Here is a 17,953-nt window from a genome sequence, read left to right as displayed (position 1 = left end):
AAATCACTTTTCATTCGACTCACTTTTAATCAAAATCAATTCTATAAAATCAATTCAACCAAAATCAATTCTCGTCACCGCATATCCAAACACACGCTGAAAAATCGATTGCGATTGTTTGCAAATTGAAGGTCGATTTGCGCTTTTCTGTTTTTGGTGGATGGGGTAGAAACGTTTCTCTGTTTTTTGAGTGAAGAATTGAAAACGTTGAAGCGTGAGGAATCCCTAAATATGAGGATAAGGATACAACTGAATGCAAATGTTGTTATGTTATTTAGTTTTTTTTTAATAAATTCATTTGTTTTAAGGATTTAATAAATTCATGTTATTTTCTTTCAAAAAAAAATTATGTTATTTACTTATAAAATGTTTTATAAAAAATTATTATTTTTTAAATAAAATAACAAAATTAATCTTTCGATATACAAATATTTTTTTACCCTAACCCTAAGTATGAGGTTATTTAGTTAAGAAACACTAAACATAATTAAAAATTCAAAGGTAAAACAATTATGCAGGCTTTAAGGAACCCTTAGATAAACCAATCAATGTAAGATTTAAGGAACACTAAGGCACTGTTTGGTTCTAAGGAAAGAGTGTGGATGGAAAGCAGCAAGGAAAGAAAGATTATAGAAAACCATTCTTTCCATTGTTTGGTTGATATATAAACCTTGCTTTTTGGTGGACCCCACTGCAGAAAGCTTTCTGCCCAAAACAGCAAGGAAACATATGGAATATGCTATTATTTTTGTGCATTTACAAAATCGCCCTCATCTTTGAAGACTATTTACAAAATCGCCCTTATTTTTTTTTATTCTACTTTTTTGTACTAATTTTTAACATAAGGGCTTTTATGTCATTTAATATAATCATAACATTCTTTCCTCTCACTTTCTTATCACTTTCATTCATACCAAACAACCTAACAAATCATCTCACTTTCCATTCACTTTCCTCATACTTTCTTTCCTTTAACAATCTTTCCTCTTACAATCTTTCCTCTTACTTTCTTTGGTGATCCAAACACACCCTAAGAGAAATCATAAGAGAAACGAATGATCATAAGATTTAAGGAACCTCGAGAGAAATCTTTCAATGTAAGGTTTAAGGAACCCTAAACGAATGATCATAAGATTTAAGGAACCCTAAGATAAATCAATCAATGTAAGATTTAAGGAACACTAAGAGAAATCATAAGAGAAACGAATGATCATAAGATTTAAGGAACCTTGAGAGAAACCAATCAATGTAAGCTCTTATGAACTCTATAAGAAATCATAAGAGAAACGAATGATTATAAGAGTTAAGGAAACACAAGAGAAAACAATCAATGTAAGATTTAAGGAACCTTAATGTTTAATGAAACTTTTGTTTAACATCTGTGATTTCTACATTTGATCTTAATGAACCTTTTTCATTGTACTACATCATATATTTATTTTCTAATAAACTAGTCGAGTTTTTTTTTTTATCTTTACAAATTTTTATTCAATTAAGATGTTTCTACCACCACATTCTATATTTTCTCAACATAATTATCTCCTATTAATATGCATGAACACCTAACAAATTATTTTACCACATTTTAATTAATGTTTTTGATATGTACAATAAGGAAAAACTTTTAGGGGGTGTTAATAATACATTTTTATTCAGGCTTCATAAATTTTCTTGGTCTGGATCTTACAGGCTGATGGCCCACTAAATAAATTTATATTAGAAGTATATGTATAACCAAAAAGTAAACAAAAGTTTACAAGTAACAAATCTGAACCATTGAATATATATATTAATATATCTATGGCTGAAACATAACTTTCCCATCATAGGAAAACTTTCCACTTTCCCATCACAAACGCAACCTTGGTTAAAAGGGACGATCTAAGATGGAGAAAAACTTCGCATTGCATCACCTGAGATGGCTTTGCCGTGGGACAAACAACAAAAATGTGGTTAAGCATATATTAAAGAGCAGTTGAGTGTTCTTTTTTTAATGGAAGGGCAGTTGAGTGATTTTTGTCTTGCATACTGCATGAAAGCACAAAATTGTGATATGGCATCTAAAATCTTCATCATCTCTGTTTCCATTCTTAATCATAAAACAAATAAAAATAATTAATATGAAAGTTAGTGGGGCTTATACTTCAGAGTTAATTATTTAATTTTCAACGGTAACCGCCCATGTATGGTTAGTGGGGCTTATAACACCAATGGTCTTGTTAACGAGTGTCCCGGGCACTCTCTAAGCATTCTAAAAAAATAAATGATTATATAAAAGGTCAAAAATTTCAATTTCTAATGTAATGATTACATTAATTTAAAAAAAGGTTGGTCTTAAAGAGTGGTCCAGGGACACTCGTTAACATTTCCCTAACATTAATCATGCATTCGTGATAAATTCGCTAGTTTTTTGTCGCTATATATGGCATCCCTCGATTGAATATAATTTATTTTATTAAAAAAATAGCAGACAAGGGTAAGATTTGGGAATTCAATTACACGGTCGTGTGTTTCACGCGAAAACCATTCGCACGATGCACTACTCATCAAAATTATTGTGAACATCGTGACAGCAATAAACATCACAAATTTGTGTGAAATTACAAATAAATATCTATTCTTATATGCTATGTCTATACTATATATATAAAAAATAAAAAAAATAACATGTTTTGACTATTTTAGGTTGGTTTTTTCTCTTTCTATAATTACCTCAGCATTCAAGACAATTATATATAACAAATAGGTAAGATTAAATTTAAATATTAAAATAAAATTATAACAAACACGATAAGAGAATATGTATGCCTAATTTTTTTTCCCTTTATCTTTTAAAAAATGTAACAGACTAGATGAGTATATTTATAGTTACTTTTTCAATATCTCAATTATATCCTTAAACAATTTTTTCTATAATAAAGATTGTTGTTAATGTCATTACAAAAAATAAGAATTTAGATTATATATTTTGTTATATTGTTGGTGTCATTGAAATAAATAATCATAGTTAGTTTGATTTGTTATAATCTGAAAGCAAAAAGCATTTATATTTTTACTTATAATCAAAATTAAAATTTCAGAAAAAAACATTGTTCATAATTTTCAAACGTTAACGCAATAAAAAGAGTGGTAAGACAGACACATGAGTATCCGTCTTTTCGCTATTCAAGAAAATAGTCTCTCTTGGATGCGCTTTTTCTCCTTCCCAAATTACCCTCAACTTTCAATAAAAATAGATAAGAGTAAATTCAAATATTAATAAAAAAGTGTTACAAACTCAATCCGTGTATTGTCCACGATAATGGGTGTTAGTGAATTCCTTTTAAAAATGTTTTCCTTATCATTTATCCTATTAAAAAGATAATGGGTGTTACTCAATTCAAAATTTAAAAAAAAATATGTAATAAACACAATATGAGTATATGGAAGTTTTATTTTTCTTTATCCTTTAAAAAATGTAACAAACTAGATCAAGTATATATATACAATATATAAAGAAATTATAAGATTTTGGATTGGATTTTTCATTATCTCATTTATACCCTTAAAATTTTTTTTCTATAATAATGATTGTTGTTGGTGTCATTAAAAAGATAAGAATGTAGATAATATTTTTTTTTTTGAAGGAGATAATATTTTTTGCTATATTGTTAGTGTAATTGAAATAAATAAACAATGTTAGTTTGGTGTTATAATTTGAAAACAAAAAGCATTTATAATTATACTTTTAATCAAAATCAAAAATTTATAAAATAAAAATAAAAAATATTGTTCATAATTTTCAAACTTGAGCGTAATAAAAAGAGCGGAAAGATGAATACATGAGTGTCTGTCTTCTTCTCGCTAACAACATATAAAATACTTGAACCTACACACAAAAAGTTATCTTAATAAAGTGTTCCTCAAGTGTCCGCCTTCTCGCTAACAACATATAAAGTACTTGAACATACACACAAAAAGCTATCTTAATAAAGTGTTCGATGACAAGGTCAATGGAGGGGGTGGGTATGATCTCATCTCCGTCTCAAAACTCTCCCTAGGAGGACTTTATTTCTCGTCTCCATCCCTATTTGCATTTTCAAATTCTATTTTGAAAAAGAATATCTACCGAAGTTGTTACTTGGTTCAGTAACGACCAAGTCACTCTCTTTAAGACGTTTCGTGACATTGCCCAAATTTCTGCAGGCATACTATCAATCACGCCGTCTCCAAGATAAAACAAGCTCAACTTCAATTGTGCGGTTAACTACTGCATCGTAGAAAACCGTTCGAGATTTACACCTCCATTATTGTAATAAGACCACTCTTTTAATACCGAAATCACTGTAATATGTTATTGTGGCCACTTTATTATGGTGCTAAGACCACTCAAATATGGTGTTATCACCATTCTAACCTTCAAGTTCTCCAAGATATTATATGGTACTATGACCACTCAAATATGATTATACCACCATTCTGGCTTTTCAACTTCTCCAAAAATAGAAAAATATCGAATGAATATTTATATACTGTTAAAATCATTCTTAATTCCGACGGGACAATACTATTTCAAGAAGGGATTATGATCTTTAAAGTACTATTTATTTCGAAGGGACATATATTATCGAATGGACTATGATCTCAAGACCATTCTTGATTTTGAATGGACATTATACCGAATAGGGACTAAGCTCATAAGAATACTTTTAATTCTATAACGGGACAGGAAAAAGCAGATGAGAGAAGAAGAATAACTTGTTAACACAAGTTGGAGGGAGAAGAGAGAAAGAGTTCTCGACAACTCAATAGAACTCTTTGGTATGTTTTTTGTATTGGGTGAAGTCCTCTATTCATATAGAGGTTTTGTAACTGGTTTAGCTAAAATTGCGGCAGCAATTACTCTAGTAGATAAGATCAAAAGAAAATTTAACCACTAATCAATTCAATTCAACAAATCTTATGGATAAGATCAAAAATAAACAAATCACACAAATGGAAGAAACAAACTTATGAGCAACATTACATGAGCAAATGTAAAGAAATATGATCGATTTCATAAGACTTCTTTAAGGCTTTGTTTGGATGATCAAAGAAAGTTAAAGGAAAGAAAGAGTAAGGAAAGATTAAATGAGGAAAGAAAAAGAATAGAAAGTGAGGGGATTGTTTTGGTTGTTTGGTATAAAAGAAAGTGAAATAGAAAGTTGAAGGAAAGAAAGATCCATATTTATTAATTGACATAAATACCCTTGAAGACAATTATATATATAAAGCATAAACATATTGTGGCTAGGTGTGAGTAGTCCAATGGTATGCCATAGAAAAATGAAAAAGTGAGTTGAAAAAATAAGAAGGAGACAACAAACGAGCAATATGGCTATATCCAGGCACGGATGCACTTGAAAGTAATTGGGGGCAGCTGACCCCACTTCTTCAATATTTTTTTAACTAGCAACCTAATAATTTTACAGTTTGACCCCACTTCAAATTATAAGTTGCCCCCACATAAACTCATTCAATCCATTAAAGACAAACTATCTCACAAATATTATTAAAGGGATTTGCTAGAACACACCCACTAGTTTTTATGTGGGAGTGTTTTAGCAAGCTACACCTTAAGGTGCATTTAACTACTTTTTAGTTATAATTTGCTAAAACACACCTTCTAAAAAATAAGTGGGTGTATTCTAGCAAATGCCTATAGGAGTTGCTAACATACACCCACTTATTTTTTTGAAGGTGTGTTTTAGCAACATTCACCTTAAGGTGTATTTAACAACTTTTTAGTTATATCTTTGCTAAAACACGCCTTAATAAAAACTGGTGGGTGTATCCTAGCAAACCCCATATATATATATATATATATATAAACATTTATGATAGATTACCTCGACCCCACTTATTGGAATTTCTGGATCCGTCCCTGGCTATATCCTATAAAAAAATGAATAGTAAAAAGTAAATTAAAAAACAATATAAATTGGGGGCGCTATAGACTTTTCACACAAAAATGGTTGTTTCCAAAGCTTTCCCTCCCCAGCAGCGCAGAAAGGTTTCCATGGCATGGTCCCACAAATTGTTTCTTTCCTTAGCTACTGTTCCTTTAAACCAAACTGTGGAAAGGTACTTTATCCACAACTTTTCTTTCCCTAGCCTTTCTTTCTTTAACCTATCCATAGATCCAAACACACCATTAAGGTTTCAGCCCAACAACTCTGACGCTCGCAATGATGCAAGATCTTAAACACAACTTGAAGAAGACACAACATTACATGAGCAATGATGTATGCAGGGGGTTAAGTGTATTTTAAACCACATAACCTTTCATAGTATTTAATTCAACGTACAAATTAAATTATATTCCATCCGTATGATTACATAATTAGGAGATATTATTTTATTTGTCTAGGAGCTCAATTCCTAGAGCAATATCCCTTGCTAGTCCTTTCCATATGTGTATTTCACTTTATGTTAGGTGGCATTTAACATGGGAAAGGATAAAATTTTCCCACCATGGGAAAGTTAACTTGAGCCATTAGATTAATTGAAGAACACAATCATATGGTGCACTTCCAACATTAGATTATTTCTTTTACACCTTCCACCACCTTTCTCTCTTCTTCCTCCCCACCACTGGCAACATCCAAACACACGTGTAATACATTGTTCTATAACAAAAAAAATTGCAAATCGAAATGAAAAGATTGGGAGAGATGGGATCTGGTCACCATTTGAATGGGTGCACAGTTTTCATCCTCCATGTTATGCCTGAATTTGAAAAACCCATAAAATTATGCGTAGGTAGTAGAGTTATGAAATTATGTTCCCACTTAAATAAATAGTTCAATCTGTAATTAGAATTTAACCTTCTCGCAAATAATACTAATGAGATGTTGTATTCATATCACAGCTAGTAGAATATGAAAGGGTAGAGAAAGGTCATATTACAATCAGCTGGGTATTGAAGAAGAAAACATCGTATATCTCAATCGAATTCCACTTTTTATTCTTTTTATCAATGGCTAAAAAGAAAGCAGGAGAGATGGCTGAATAGAAGAAAACAGGAGAGGATCCACATCTAGTGGTGTGTTTGGATGTTGCTGGTGGTGGGGAGGAAGAAGAGAGAATGGTGGTGGAAGGTGTAAAAGAAATAATCTAGTGTTAGAAGTGTACCATATGATTGTGTTCTTCAATTAATCTAATGGCTCAAGTTAACTTTCCCATGGTGGGAAAATTTTATCATTTCCCATGTTAAATGCAAGTTATCTATAAATTATACTTCATATTATTGGTGGCATTTCACATGGGAAAGGGTAAAAACTTCCCACTATGGGAAAGTTAATTTTAACCACTAGATCAAGCAAATAATACACATTTATTATAGTCTCTCAGCACCATATTATTCTTCCACACCATCTTCCAACATTACTCTTTCTTCTTCATGCCTCACTCATCCACCACCATCATCATCAAATCAATCGTTCCAATTTTTTCCAGAAGTAAAAAACACAGTAACTAAAATGGATTTTGTTTTGGTTAGCCATGTAACCCAAAAATCATTTGCTTCAAGCGAAATGTTATCTTAAAGATTTAGTAGAAGCAAACCTAATGCTTAAAATTGGAACCAGAACTAGAAAAATCCTCGTAAAGTAGATAAATAACATTTAAACCGACAAAATTACAACAAATTTTTATTAAACTCACATTAAAAATTTCATAAGGTTGTTCAAAATAAATAAATAGATCCTAATCAAAACCTAAAGTAAACGATGACAGTGGAGAAAAATTAGCACCAACAGATCCTAAAGTAATGCAGAAATAATTCAAAGTTTCACTCACACCTCCAAAAATAGATCAGCACTTTAACCAAATCCATTAGTCTTACAATAAATACAAAAATGGCGTCTGAAAGTAATCATCCAAAAACTCAAATGCTCACATGCAGATCTGATTTTGTGTGTAAAAATGTATTTCTTCATTTGATATTTGATTTAGAATAAATGAAGTTAAATTCTTTCATTTTCTAGACATTTCCTTTTTTTGAGATTTGATTTCATTTGTTTGAGTTGTATGATTTTAATTTGATTTATAGATTATAGTTGAAGATGGGTTTTAATTTCCAATGGAGAGAGATGATGGATGAATGGTAGAAGATAGTTGCCAAAATGATCTGGTGTTGAGAGTGCATGATAACATAATGTTCTTTACTTAATCTAGTGGTTAAAATTAACTTTCCCATGGTGGGAAGCTTTTGTCCTTTCCCATGTGAAATGCCACCCCATATTATTGTCTTGTTTCTCATTTCTTCACCCTTACCAATAATTAATAATCAATGGCAGAAGCAACAATGAGGTGCGTTTCTTTATCTTTTATCATGTGCATATTCTTTTCAATTATGGCTTTAATCTCTCCCAAAAAAAAAAAAATAGAAATTTTTAACAAAACATTGAATTAAATATGAATTTTTATATCTTTGAATGTTAAAATTCATGTTTTGTTAAAAAATTATATTTTTTGGAAGTGACTTTTACAATTTTTTTTTTCTTCTGAAACGGCAAATATTATTAAGCTAGGCTAGCACAAGGTACACTAAACCCGCAAAGGAGGAAAAAGAGTACACGTAAAGAGAGCCTTATAGAACCGGCACCTCTCCAGCAAGCTAACACTCAATAAAAAACCCCCTAAAAACCTATCCAATTACAACAGAACAGGAACCAATAATGCAAAGCACACCAACAAAATCACCAAGGCTCCTATCTATACACCAGAACCGCACCTGCTAAAAACAACAGCATCAGCTGCGAATCAGCACCCAAGACCTTGCTGCTGTCAAATAAAAACCAGCAACAGCAGCCACTATGACAGCCTACTCCCACACACACCAGACCAGAGTGCGTTGCAGCACAGCTGCCAGTGGCAGACACCACGCCAAACCGGACCTCGCAACAGCACAAACCCCCTGCACCTCCCAACCTCACCGCTGCACTGCCTGCACAAACACCAGCTGCCACCAAACTCGAAAAAACAAGCAGGCCGAAGCAGATGACAGCAAGCAGAACCTCAAAAGCGCTACACATGAGTTGACTTGAAAATAGAGACCAAAAGTGGCTATTGAAATTTTTATAGGGACTAAAAGTCGAAGAAAATTTTTAGAGGGAGTAAAACGAAAAGTTGGTATATTTATAGAGACCAAAAACATATTTAACCCCTTTTTTGTGGAGAATATAACTTATTTCATTTCATGCATAATAATTGAGGAGATACAGTTTGGAGGATAATAATGTAGTGGGACTAGCATATAATCTAGACGCAATGACAAGCTTGTGAGTGATTATGTTAGCTTGTCTCCGAATAAAAGCTAGAACATAATTAGCATGATAGCAAGTCCCTACATTTAGATAGTGAAGTGCCTAACTCATTCTCATACAACCAGTTATTTTTCACTACATTCACAACTGTCTAACAATCACTTTCAAAGACAACTTGACTTAAGCCACAATCAAGAGCAAGTTGAAAGGCATGTTGTAAAGTGGTGGCTTCACATTCAGCTACTGTTGTAACAAACGAAAAGATCAGCGAGTGAACTTGAATAAGGTGACCATGGTTGTCTTGAAAAACATATACCAACGCAAAATTTACCTTCAACAGGGAAGATAACACAATTTGATGTACATTTAATCCATTGATGATGCAGCTTAGTCCACTCTGAAATTGTGTATATGGTATGTCTACATTCTGATTCCAGCTGCACCACGTATAATCTTGAATTGTATCTGAAGTTAAGCTGCAGGTGATTTTTACATTGGCTGGTGCTTGTTCCCATAGGCAAGAATTTTGAGAACGCTAGATACTCCACAAAATAAGATGCAAAACGACACGATTCTCTACATCCATGCAGGTCCCCCATAATGTTGAAGATAATGCAGAACAAGCTGCCATTTACACTACCGTAATGCTGAATTGTCTCCTATAGGTTAACTTCCTTCCACCAATTTACCGCAAAAACACATCCAAGAATAGGTGCATATCATCTTCAACATCGTCATTACACATATGGATGGGCAATGTACCCTACAACCTTGGAGGTTAAAATGCTTGGGAAGGCATCCACATAGCAAACACCAGCAAAAGTACTTCATTTTAGGGGGGAATGTGCATGTTCCAAATTATAGCTTCCGGTCACCCCTTAATTGATAGTTTACCTCATGGTCTGAAAGGCTCGAGCACATTTTGTAGGCTGAGTATAGGCACCATTGGGAGACGCCTTCCATATGAGAACATTAGTGGCACGAGAATGCACTGGAATTTTACATATATCAGATGTGTCTTGCGCATTCAAAACTAAAGCAATCAACTTCCGGTTCCAATTACTGGTTCCTATATTAAAAAGATAAGAGACCTTCACGTTGAGAAGGTTGTTTGAAGGAGTGTTAGAAGGACAATATTTTCCCTTTAGCGAATCCATTGATCATTCCAGACACTGATATTATTACCGTCACATATTTTTCATCTATAACTAATGGATGAGAGATGAATAGTGCTCCAGATACATCAGATACTCCATGTGAAACTTGGACTATGGTCAATTTTGGCATCCAAAAACCACTCCTAGGGAAATATTTAGCTTTGAGAACTACTATAATGAGGAGTATAGTGAGGAGAGAGGAAGAGTTGGTGAGGAGCTTCCATCCATGTTTCCTTAACATGGTGAGATTGAAACCTTCAAGGTCACGGAAATTGAGGCCTCCAAAATCCATACAGGTTGTTGTCTTATCCCATTTTAACCAGTTAATACTATTATCACCATTTTTCTTCGAACCCATGTACAAAGAATTCATCATTCACTCTATTTCTTGTCCAATAGAGGTTGGAAGAAGAATAGCACTCATTCAGTAAGAGGGGATTACTTGAGCCACAAGAAATTGGCAATTTTATAATACTGGATTTGAGACCCTTCAAGAAAAATTGTCTCAATCAAATAACTGTGACAGTTCCTGCGACCTTTTTATGCAACGTCGCATCGATTTTCACTGTACACCTTTGTCCCTTGACATATATAGCTTCTCCCACTCTTTTTTCCCAAAATTTCATTCTCCATCTCAAATCCCAAAATGCTCCAATTCTGAATATTTTCCAAAGACGCTCTTTGATAAAAGAAAATATAGATTTCTTACCTCTGCCTACCATAGATGATAGTCCAAGATAATTGCCTTCCCCCATAGATTCTACAACCCCCAAGAGTTGGATGATATTAATACGGCGAGTGGTTTCAGTGTTTAGATGTAATATTTTTTATTTTTTGAAGAAGGTTTAGATATAAAATATTATTGTTTTTTATGAAACCTAGATTTAATATATTACAACTATAATAGATAATAGATTTTATTATTTTTGATACCAAAGAACACAATGGATTATTTTCCCACTTTGACTATAATATGAAGCTTATAGGTGTTCTACTTCAATAGACAGGTTCCAAACTTCAATACTCTTTCATTCAAACTTTAGCCATAATAATCACCATAGCACAAGCTTAAACTCATTAAAACATTGTTATAATCAAGGAGGCAACACAACTTGTTGGCACAATATGAGATCCGAAATGGTCTTTCCATGTCGGTCAATTCTTCGGGAACAGTTGACACCGCCATCTAAGACATTACGGACAACAATATTCAATGATTGGATTCCCTTAACTTCGTATATCTCCACTTTAACATTTTCACTTATCCATTTATCTCTTTGATTTCTTGCATCTAAATCAAGAGAAGGAGACAGATCCAGAAGAGGTGAAACCACTGATTTTACCCATTGAGATGTGATAATTTGTATCAACCTCTCAATATCAGGAGGAAAATGTGGGATGAGAGAAAAATTGATGTCATTTCCCTTATCTCCAGCTCTGCTATGTGCTACATTGTAAAGCGGAATCTTCTGGCCTGATGGAGCAGGTGTGCAACTTCTACCAGGTGAAACAAATTCTGAGGAGGATTCATCGGTTTTGGCTTGTGACTTTGGTTGAAATGTCGATATGTTCTTCAGATTGTATTCATGATCAAGTACTTTACTTGACTGGCTTTTTGTGTTCCTCTTCAACCCAATTCGCCAGAAAACATCTTCACGCCTAACCTGAAAAATAACCTAGCTATGATGAATCTAAAAGCATGGTTATCAAACCGTCAGGAAGATCACTAGTACAACAACATAAACCAACTTTGTATGTCATGAAACCAAATGTTTCGTTGATTGTTTAAGTTAATTATCTGATTGCAGCACTGACATACACATGGACACCAGACACGACATTGGCACGCTGGCATTCGTAATAATTTTAGAAATATTTTTTTAATGTAATCACATATGGCAATGTCGTGTCACTGTTGGACACTGGAACATGCTGGACATGCCTTCAATCTGAAGTGTCAGTGCTACATAGAACATTTCACTGCAACCATGCACTATGACTCATTATGTTCCAAGTAGTCATTCTTATAATGTTGATGGAACAACAAACACCAAGTACTATACCAATAAAACATATTTAGCTCTAAATTGTTTTACTGAAAATTTGGAAGAGAAAAATTGACTAAATTATTTGATCCAAGTGGTAAAGTATAGTCATAATGCATGCATATGCTCAAATGTAAGAAAGGCCAATAGAGGAAGGGGAAGAAGAGAGTACCAAATGTTTTTCTAGCAGAATCTCTTTCTTATATCCAGTACTGCATTCAAAACAAAACGATGTCACTAACAGAACGCGGGAGTAACACATGGCCTCAAATATTACAATATTCATATTAGCAGCGAAGAAATATTACTAAACATAACTTGCTATGCAAAGTTATGATGGAAAAAACAGTAGGGACCAATTCTCGAAGCGTGAAATAAGTGGAGAACCAAACTTAGGAGAAATAATTTGCATGGACGAAACTTTTACGATGTGTGTTTTATAGGGACCAAAAACATATCTAACCCTAGAGTATATGGTTTCATCGACAATTATCAAATTAAAAGAACATCAATTACCAATTCAACACAGATCAACTATAAAAACTGGCCATTAAAATTTCAAGCAAACACTTAAAATACTAAATTTAGAGGGACATTGACCTGATACCGCCACCACCGGCAGGTCCATTTGTATACAACGCGGTAAATTCTCTAGTAAATTGTACAGCATATTCCCTCTGCTCAAAAAGTCCATCCATGTGTAACCTAATATCTTCAGTATTCGTCTGTGGTGAAGCATTTCCGTTGCTGCTAGCAGCTTTGAGGCTATCATACCCAATTACATAAGAAAGTATATGGTCATGAAGACCAGGAAATATTTCTTCCATCCATGATCTAACCTATAAAACAAATGAATAATATATTATTAGATGGTAGTAAGTTGCATACGTATAGTAGTATCTCTTATCAAGCAGTAGAATCAAATAAATTTAAAAATAATAACAAAGCATGAACATATACAATGGTTGCTATAGGATACAAAGCTTACTAGATATTCAGCTGCTTTAGCACGTTCAACGCATTTGTAGCCTCCATAAGATATCTCTCCCCATCCTTTCCATCCACAATCCTGTAAGAAACATTAGGAGCAAATGAACAAAATGATATACTATAAATATCAATCTTAAAAAGAAATACAATGTAGGAAAAATACAAAAGGCTATGTATCACTTGTGTCAATGTCAAGTCAGTGTTTGTGTAAGTGCTTCATAGCAAAAGTGAATACTTTCATTATGAAGAGAATAAGAAATGTACCTTTGGAACCAACTGCAGAAGTTTATCTGGAACTGATATAGTAGATGGTTTTGCACCCGAACAGAGAACTCTACAACTTGATAATGGAAGGAAGGACACATCCTGGAAGTCAATGACCTGTAATAGAACACGATAAGAGTTCTATTTTTGTATATTTTACCCTTTAGTCATAAATCATCGATGTTTGGTGCTACATAACAAACAATCAAACTTACTACATCAGGAGTCACATAAGCACTGGGATCCCCAATTTCATAGAGTAATTGTTCGGCACATGTATTGAAATCTAAAACTCCCCCACTACCTTCAGCCTTTGCCACACACACTTGTCCATCGAAACTGATTTCAGCATAAGGAAGTGATAAATCCAGTAGTTGCTGAAAGGACATATCTCGGTACTTGTCGCCTAAAATAAACAAGACAGAACTTAAAGTGTCATCCCATTCACACAACACATGACTTATATTTGATATAGCACCGAAACATCAAATTGATAGTGTGTCCGTTGTCCGACACGAGTTGGTATCTGACACCAACACATATGGTTACATTCAATTATAAAATTTTCGCAAATTATTATTAGTGTCGACGTGTCAGTGTCACATCCAATATTTGTGTCCGTGCTTCAGAGCTTAGATTAGATCTCAAACTATATGCAATATTAGCAGACCTGGATGCATGAAATATCCCCCCTGTGAGTTGGCAACCACATTCTAGAAGATGGCCAGCCAAAGATCCTTGAGCTAGATGCTCTAACTCATCCCAGTTCCAACCTAGTTCATAAACCTACATGTATATCAACCTAATCATTCAAAATTTTATCCAACAGATAACCTAGCTACAGAGAACTAAAGTAAACATTGCAGCTCTTATGATCCTATATTTCGCTTAGTAGTGTTTTTGAAAAATATTTTATGCTTAATAGTATTGTGGTCTAAGATATTTAGCATGTCCGCAGAAGATGTCTCAAATTATTTGAAAGAAAATCTTGATATTTTACATATGAAAATTTTCAACTGTTACTTGAAAAGCAAGCAAAAGATGGGAAATATGAAGTAAAGAACAGATCAGATATCATACCATAGGTGCTAAGAATAAAGCAGCATCTGCAATTCTTGATGTAATTATCACATTTGGTTGGTACTTTTCAAGACAGTGAACAATAGGAGAAGCTCCCAAGTAGGTGCTGATACCCTTTGCATATTACAGCCAAATTTCATATCCATCTTAACAAAAGAGTAAAGTAGAGAAAGCATACATGAATAACAAAATTTTATCAGATTGTGCATAGTTTTATTGCAGATAAACAAAGGGGAACAGTGTGATCCATAATATCATCTAACTTGCTTCGATAAATCAGAATGTAGCCCTAAAATTTGACAACTGAAGGAAAATTACTAGAGACATAAAAATAGATTCTTACACCCTCCATGATATATTTTTGTGTAGGTGAAAACCCTGAACCTGAAAATTAGCATATGATATATAAGTAGTAGAACTTAGCATGGAGAATAATAGAAAAATTTCCAATTCTATTTTCTTTCATTGATAAATAAATAACGTGACAGGCAGGATAGTACAACCAAAGTACACATTAGCAATTTAAGAGAAGCACCTTCCAAAGAGCTAAAAACAGTAAAAATTATCAAAAAGAAAAAGGCTTTTGTAACAGAAAGTGAAAACAAATTTCAGAGGCAAGTAAACAAAATATGAAATTAGTTTGTATAACCCCCCTCCCCGGAATTAGGTTCATTCTGAGAAAATCATCTTGTAAGGTGAGGATGCCTGCCACTCATGAACTCGTTTTCATGTCATATCTCATATAATGTGAGACTCTTACACATTGCTTTTCAACCAAAGGAAAGTTTGCAAGGAAATCTAAGTACCTAAATTTGTAACAGACACCTCATGAGCAACAGCGACAGAAACATCAAGCCCTAGCGTGGTAGCTATTTCCAAGACCTTTTGCTGAGCACCCAGAGGATCCACTTTTAGAAACGAAAAATGAATCAAGTTAGAAAAACAAGTACAAGAAACCATATAGTCAAACAAGTTTAAACCAAATTCATTACAAAAAGTGTGACTGAACTTTTAATATCTTTTGATGATCAACAATTGTTACATGATCCATCAAATGCAGCATTAAAAATTCTTACTAGCACCCATATTGGTAATTATGCAAGTTCCTCTTTCCAAAGCCAAAGGTAGCAGCATATTCATCCAGCTAGAAACTGCATATAAAATTTTACAACAATCAGAAACTTAAGATGAGAAAATAGCATGACATGACAGTAACAACAGAAAGTCTTGCCTGCAAGGCTAACACCGAGTATACGATAGAAAGAAAATAAAATCAGTGTTGTCAATCGCGATTGGTGGAAAATAGTGGTTTGTTCAAATTCTGCTACACTACAGTGTTATAACACTGCTACTGTCGCTATTTGACAAAACTTTGTACTAAATCGTGTATCACAGATCAATAGTAGTTTGTTAAAATTCTGCTACGCTATTGCACCACTAATTGATAGCACTGAATAAAATTCATCTGTAACTGTTAATGTGTTTAAGCATTTGCAAGGAATGAATATTACATTGAAGAATCAAAAACCTATTGAATTTAAAAGGAAAAATGAATTAGTTTGAATATTAAACACCTACTCTGAGAATCATAACCATCACCACCAGACAACATGACTTGATAGCGTTCGGCTAGAGTACGCTCCGCCAGGCATTCAAGGACCAGATAATTTAGTTCTTTGACTCTTTGCAGCAACTTAAGAGCAGCCGAAGGCCTATCACCACCAAATCCTGCTCCACACCCAATGTAAACCTTATCCCTTCGCCTTTTGGGATTACATCTCTGCAATGTAATATCAACATAGTTGGTTTTCTAACTGCAACGGAAACAACAGTTAAAAAGACAACAAAAGATAGGGAACATTAAGTTCACCTGCTTGATCAAACAATTATGAATCTCTTCTCCATCGTGGACTTCCATCGCATTAACTTCCATTGAAGCGCTGCTAGCAAAAGAATGACAATGACAAATGAAAAAAACTGCATCCAAAAGCTGTCCAAATATCTCTAAATAAACTGGATAAAGGAAAAGCAAAACAAAGGTGCAAGTTATTCATCAAAGGGATTAGGTCCCTAAAACATCACCTAAAAGAAACATTTTCGTAGCATAAACATGTATCAGCTATTTCTCTAACAATATAAAATAAAAGCAAACTGTATCCATATAATTTATAATCTGTTTTCATAAGCTATCTTGAAGAGCTTATATGGAAATAAGGTGAAAACAGCCTATGGACATGTCATAAGTTGTTTCCATAAGTTCTCCCATTCAGTTTCACGAGTGTTTATGTCAGTAGATACGCTCATATAAGTTGATCCAAACAGGCTCTGAGTTGGTTTCAGTATGTAAAATTTTGACACAATTGAACAAGAAGAAGGATGTCATGCGCTATTTAACCAACCGATTTCAATCCTCTGCGGCCACTCCAGCCAAACATCGGGCATTAATAGATTAATCCGACGCAAATAAGATTAATTTAACGGCCGTGGATTGACCGGAGAGAATGCAAATCAATTCCTTAAAGACCTATCTAGGAAACAGTTTTACAAATCCCATTTTGGTTTCTCTTTAATTTCTGAAAATACTGGAACTATAATATCAAACCAAATAAAATTGACACACACACACACATACATCAAATTAAGATTTTCCTTAAACCTTTGATAGAAATAATAATTGACTCATGGCCCACTACAGAAGACTGCAAAAATAATCAAAATTGGACACAAACCATTGATCGGACTAAAAATTATAATTGACCATATGATAATAGTTAGAGTGAGGTGAAAATAGCAAATTGGGGTGTAGCCTAAATCGAGATAACATCATCAGCCATAAGGTCAGAATCACATACATAGATGATCATTAAGCAGTTTTCAATTCACACAAAGCAAAACTAACAGAATCATAATGAGGTTATGGTGAGTACCTTGATCCTGATGGGACCTACCTTAGCTTTTATCCCCTATTGCATGGAAATTGGTATCGGAAAATTTGTTTGAGTCAATTTTTAATTCAAAAAACCATTTTCATATAAATATTTGTCATGTTTAAAACTTAAACTGTTGTTTTGGAAGGACATAAGGTTTTTTTTTCTTCCAAAGGCTTGAAAGGTTACAATATAAGTTGTTT

General features: G+C 33.5%; 1 protein-coding gene and 1 pseudogene across 3 annotated transcripts in view; both read right to left on the bottom strand.

Moving 5' to 3' along the window:
* The window catches only part of LOC146897811 (uncharacterized), a 42,367-nt gene extending 24,541 nt beyond the window's left edge, over positions 1-17,826 (bottom strand). The window contains exon 1 of one of the 2 annotated variants that reach the window (XM_085735483.1): positions 17,751-17,826. The gene's annotated coding sequence lies outside the window, so the exon portion shown is untranslated. The remainder of the gene's footprint in view (positions 1-17,750) is intronic. The other variant, XM_085735489.1, reaches the window with a different exon arrangement.
* On the bottom strand, positions 11,349-17,826 carry LOC146897812 (uncharacterized; annotated as a pseudogene). The gene is made up of 14 exons (XR_015022699.1): positions 17,676-17,826; positions 16,694-16,763; positions 16,402-16,603; positions 15,900-15,974; positions 15,630-15,731; positions 15,167-15,207; positions 14,824-14,937; positions 14,414-14,529; positions 13,959-14,149; positions 13,744-13,860; positions 13,478-13,558; positions 13,090-13,328; positions 12,662-12,701; positions 11,349-12,108 (listed from the first exon to the last, which is right to left on the bottom strand). The product of XR_015022699.1 is annotated as an uncharacterized LOC146897812 (transcript).
* Positions 17,827-17,953: the final 127 nt, after the last annotated feature.

The sequence above is a fragment of the Medicago sativa genome, chromosome 8, assembly GCF_051527215.1.
Source record: "Medicago sativa cultivar Bolivia chromosome 8, Bolivia_mono, whole genome shotgun sequence".
In the NCBI taxonomy this organism is placed as follows: Eukaryota; Viridiplantae; Streptophyta; class Magnoliopsida; order Fabales; family Fabaceae; genus Medicago; species Medicago sativa.
Note: the sequence above shows the minus strand (reverse complement) of the source record. Positions and strands in the feature narration are given on the sequence as shown.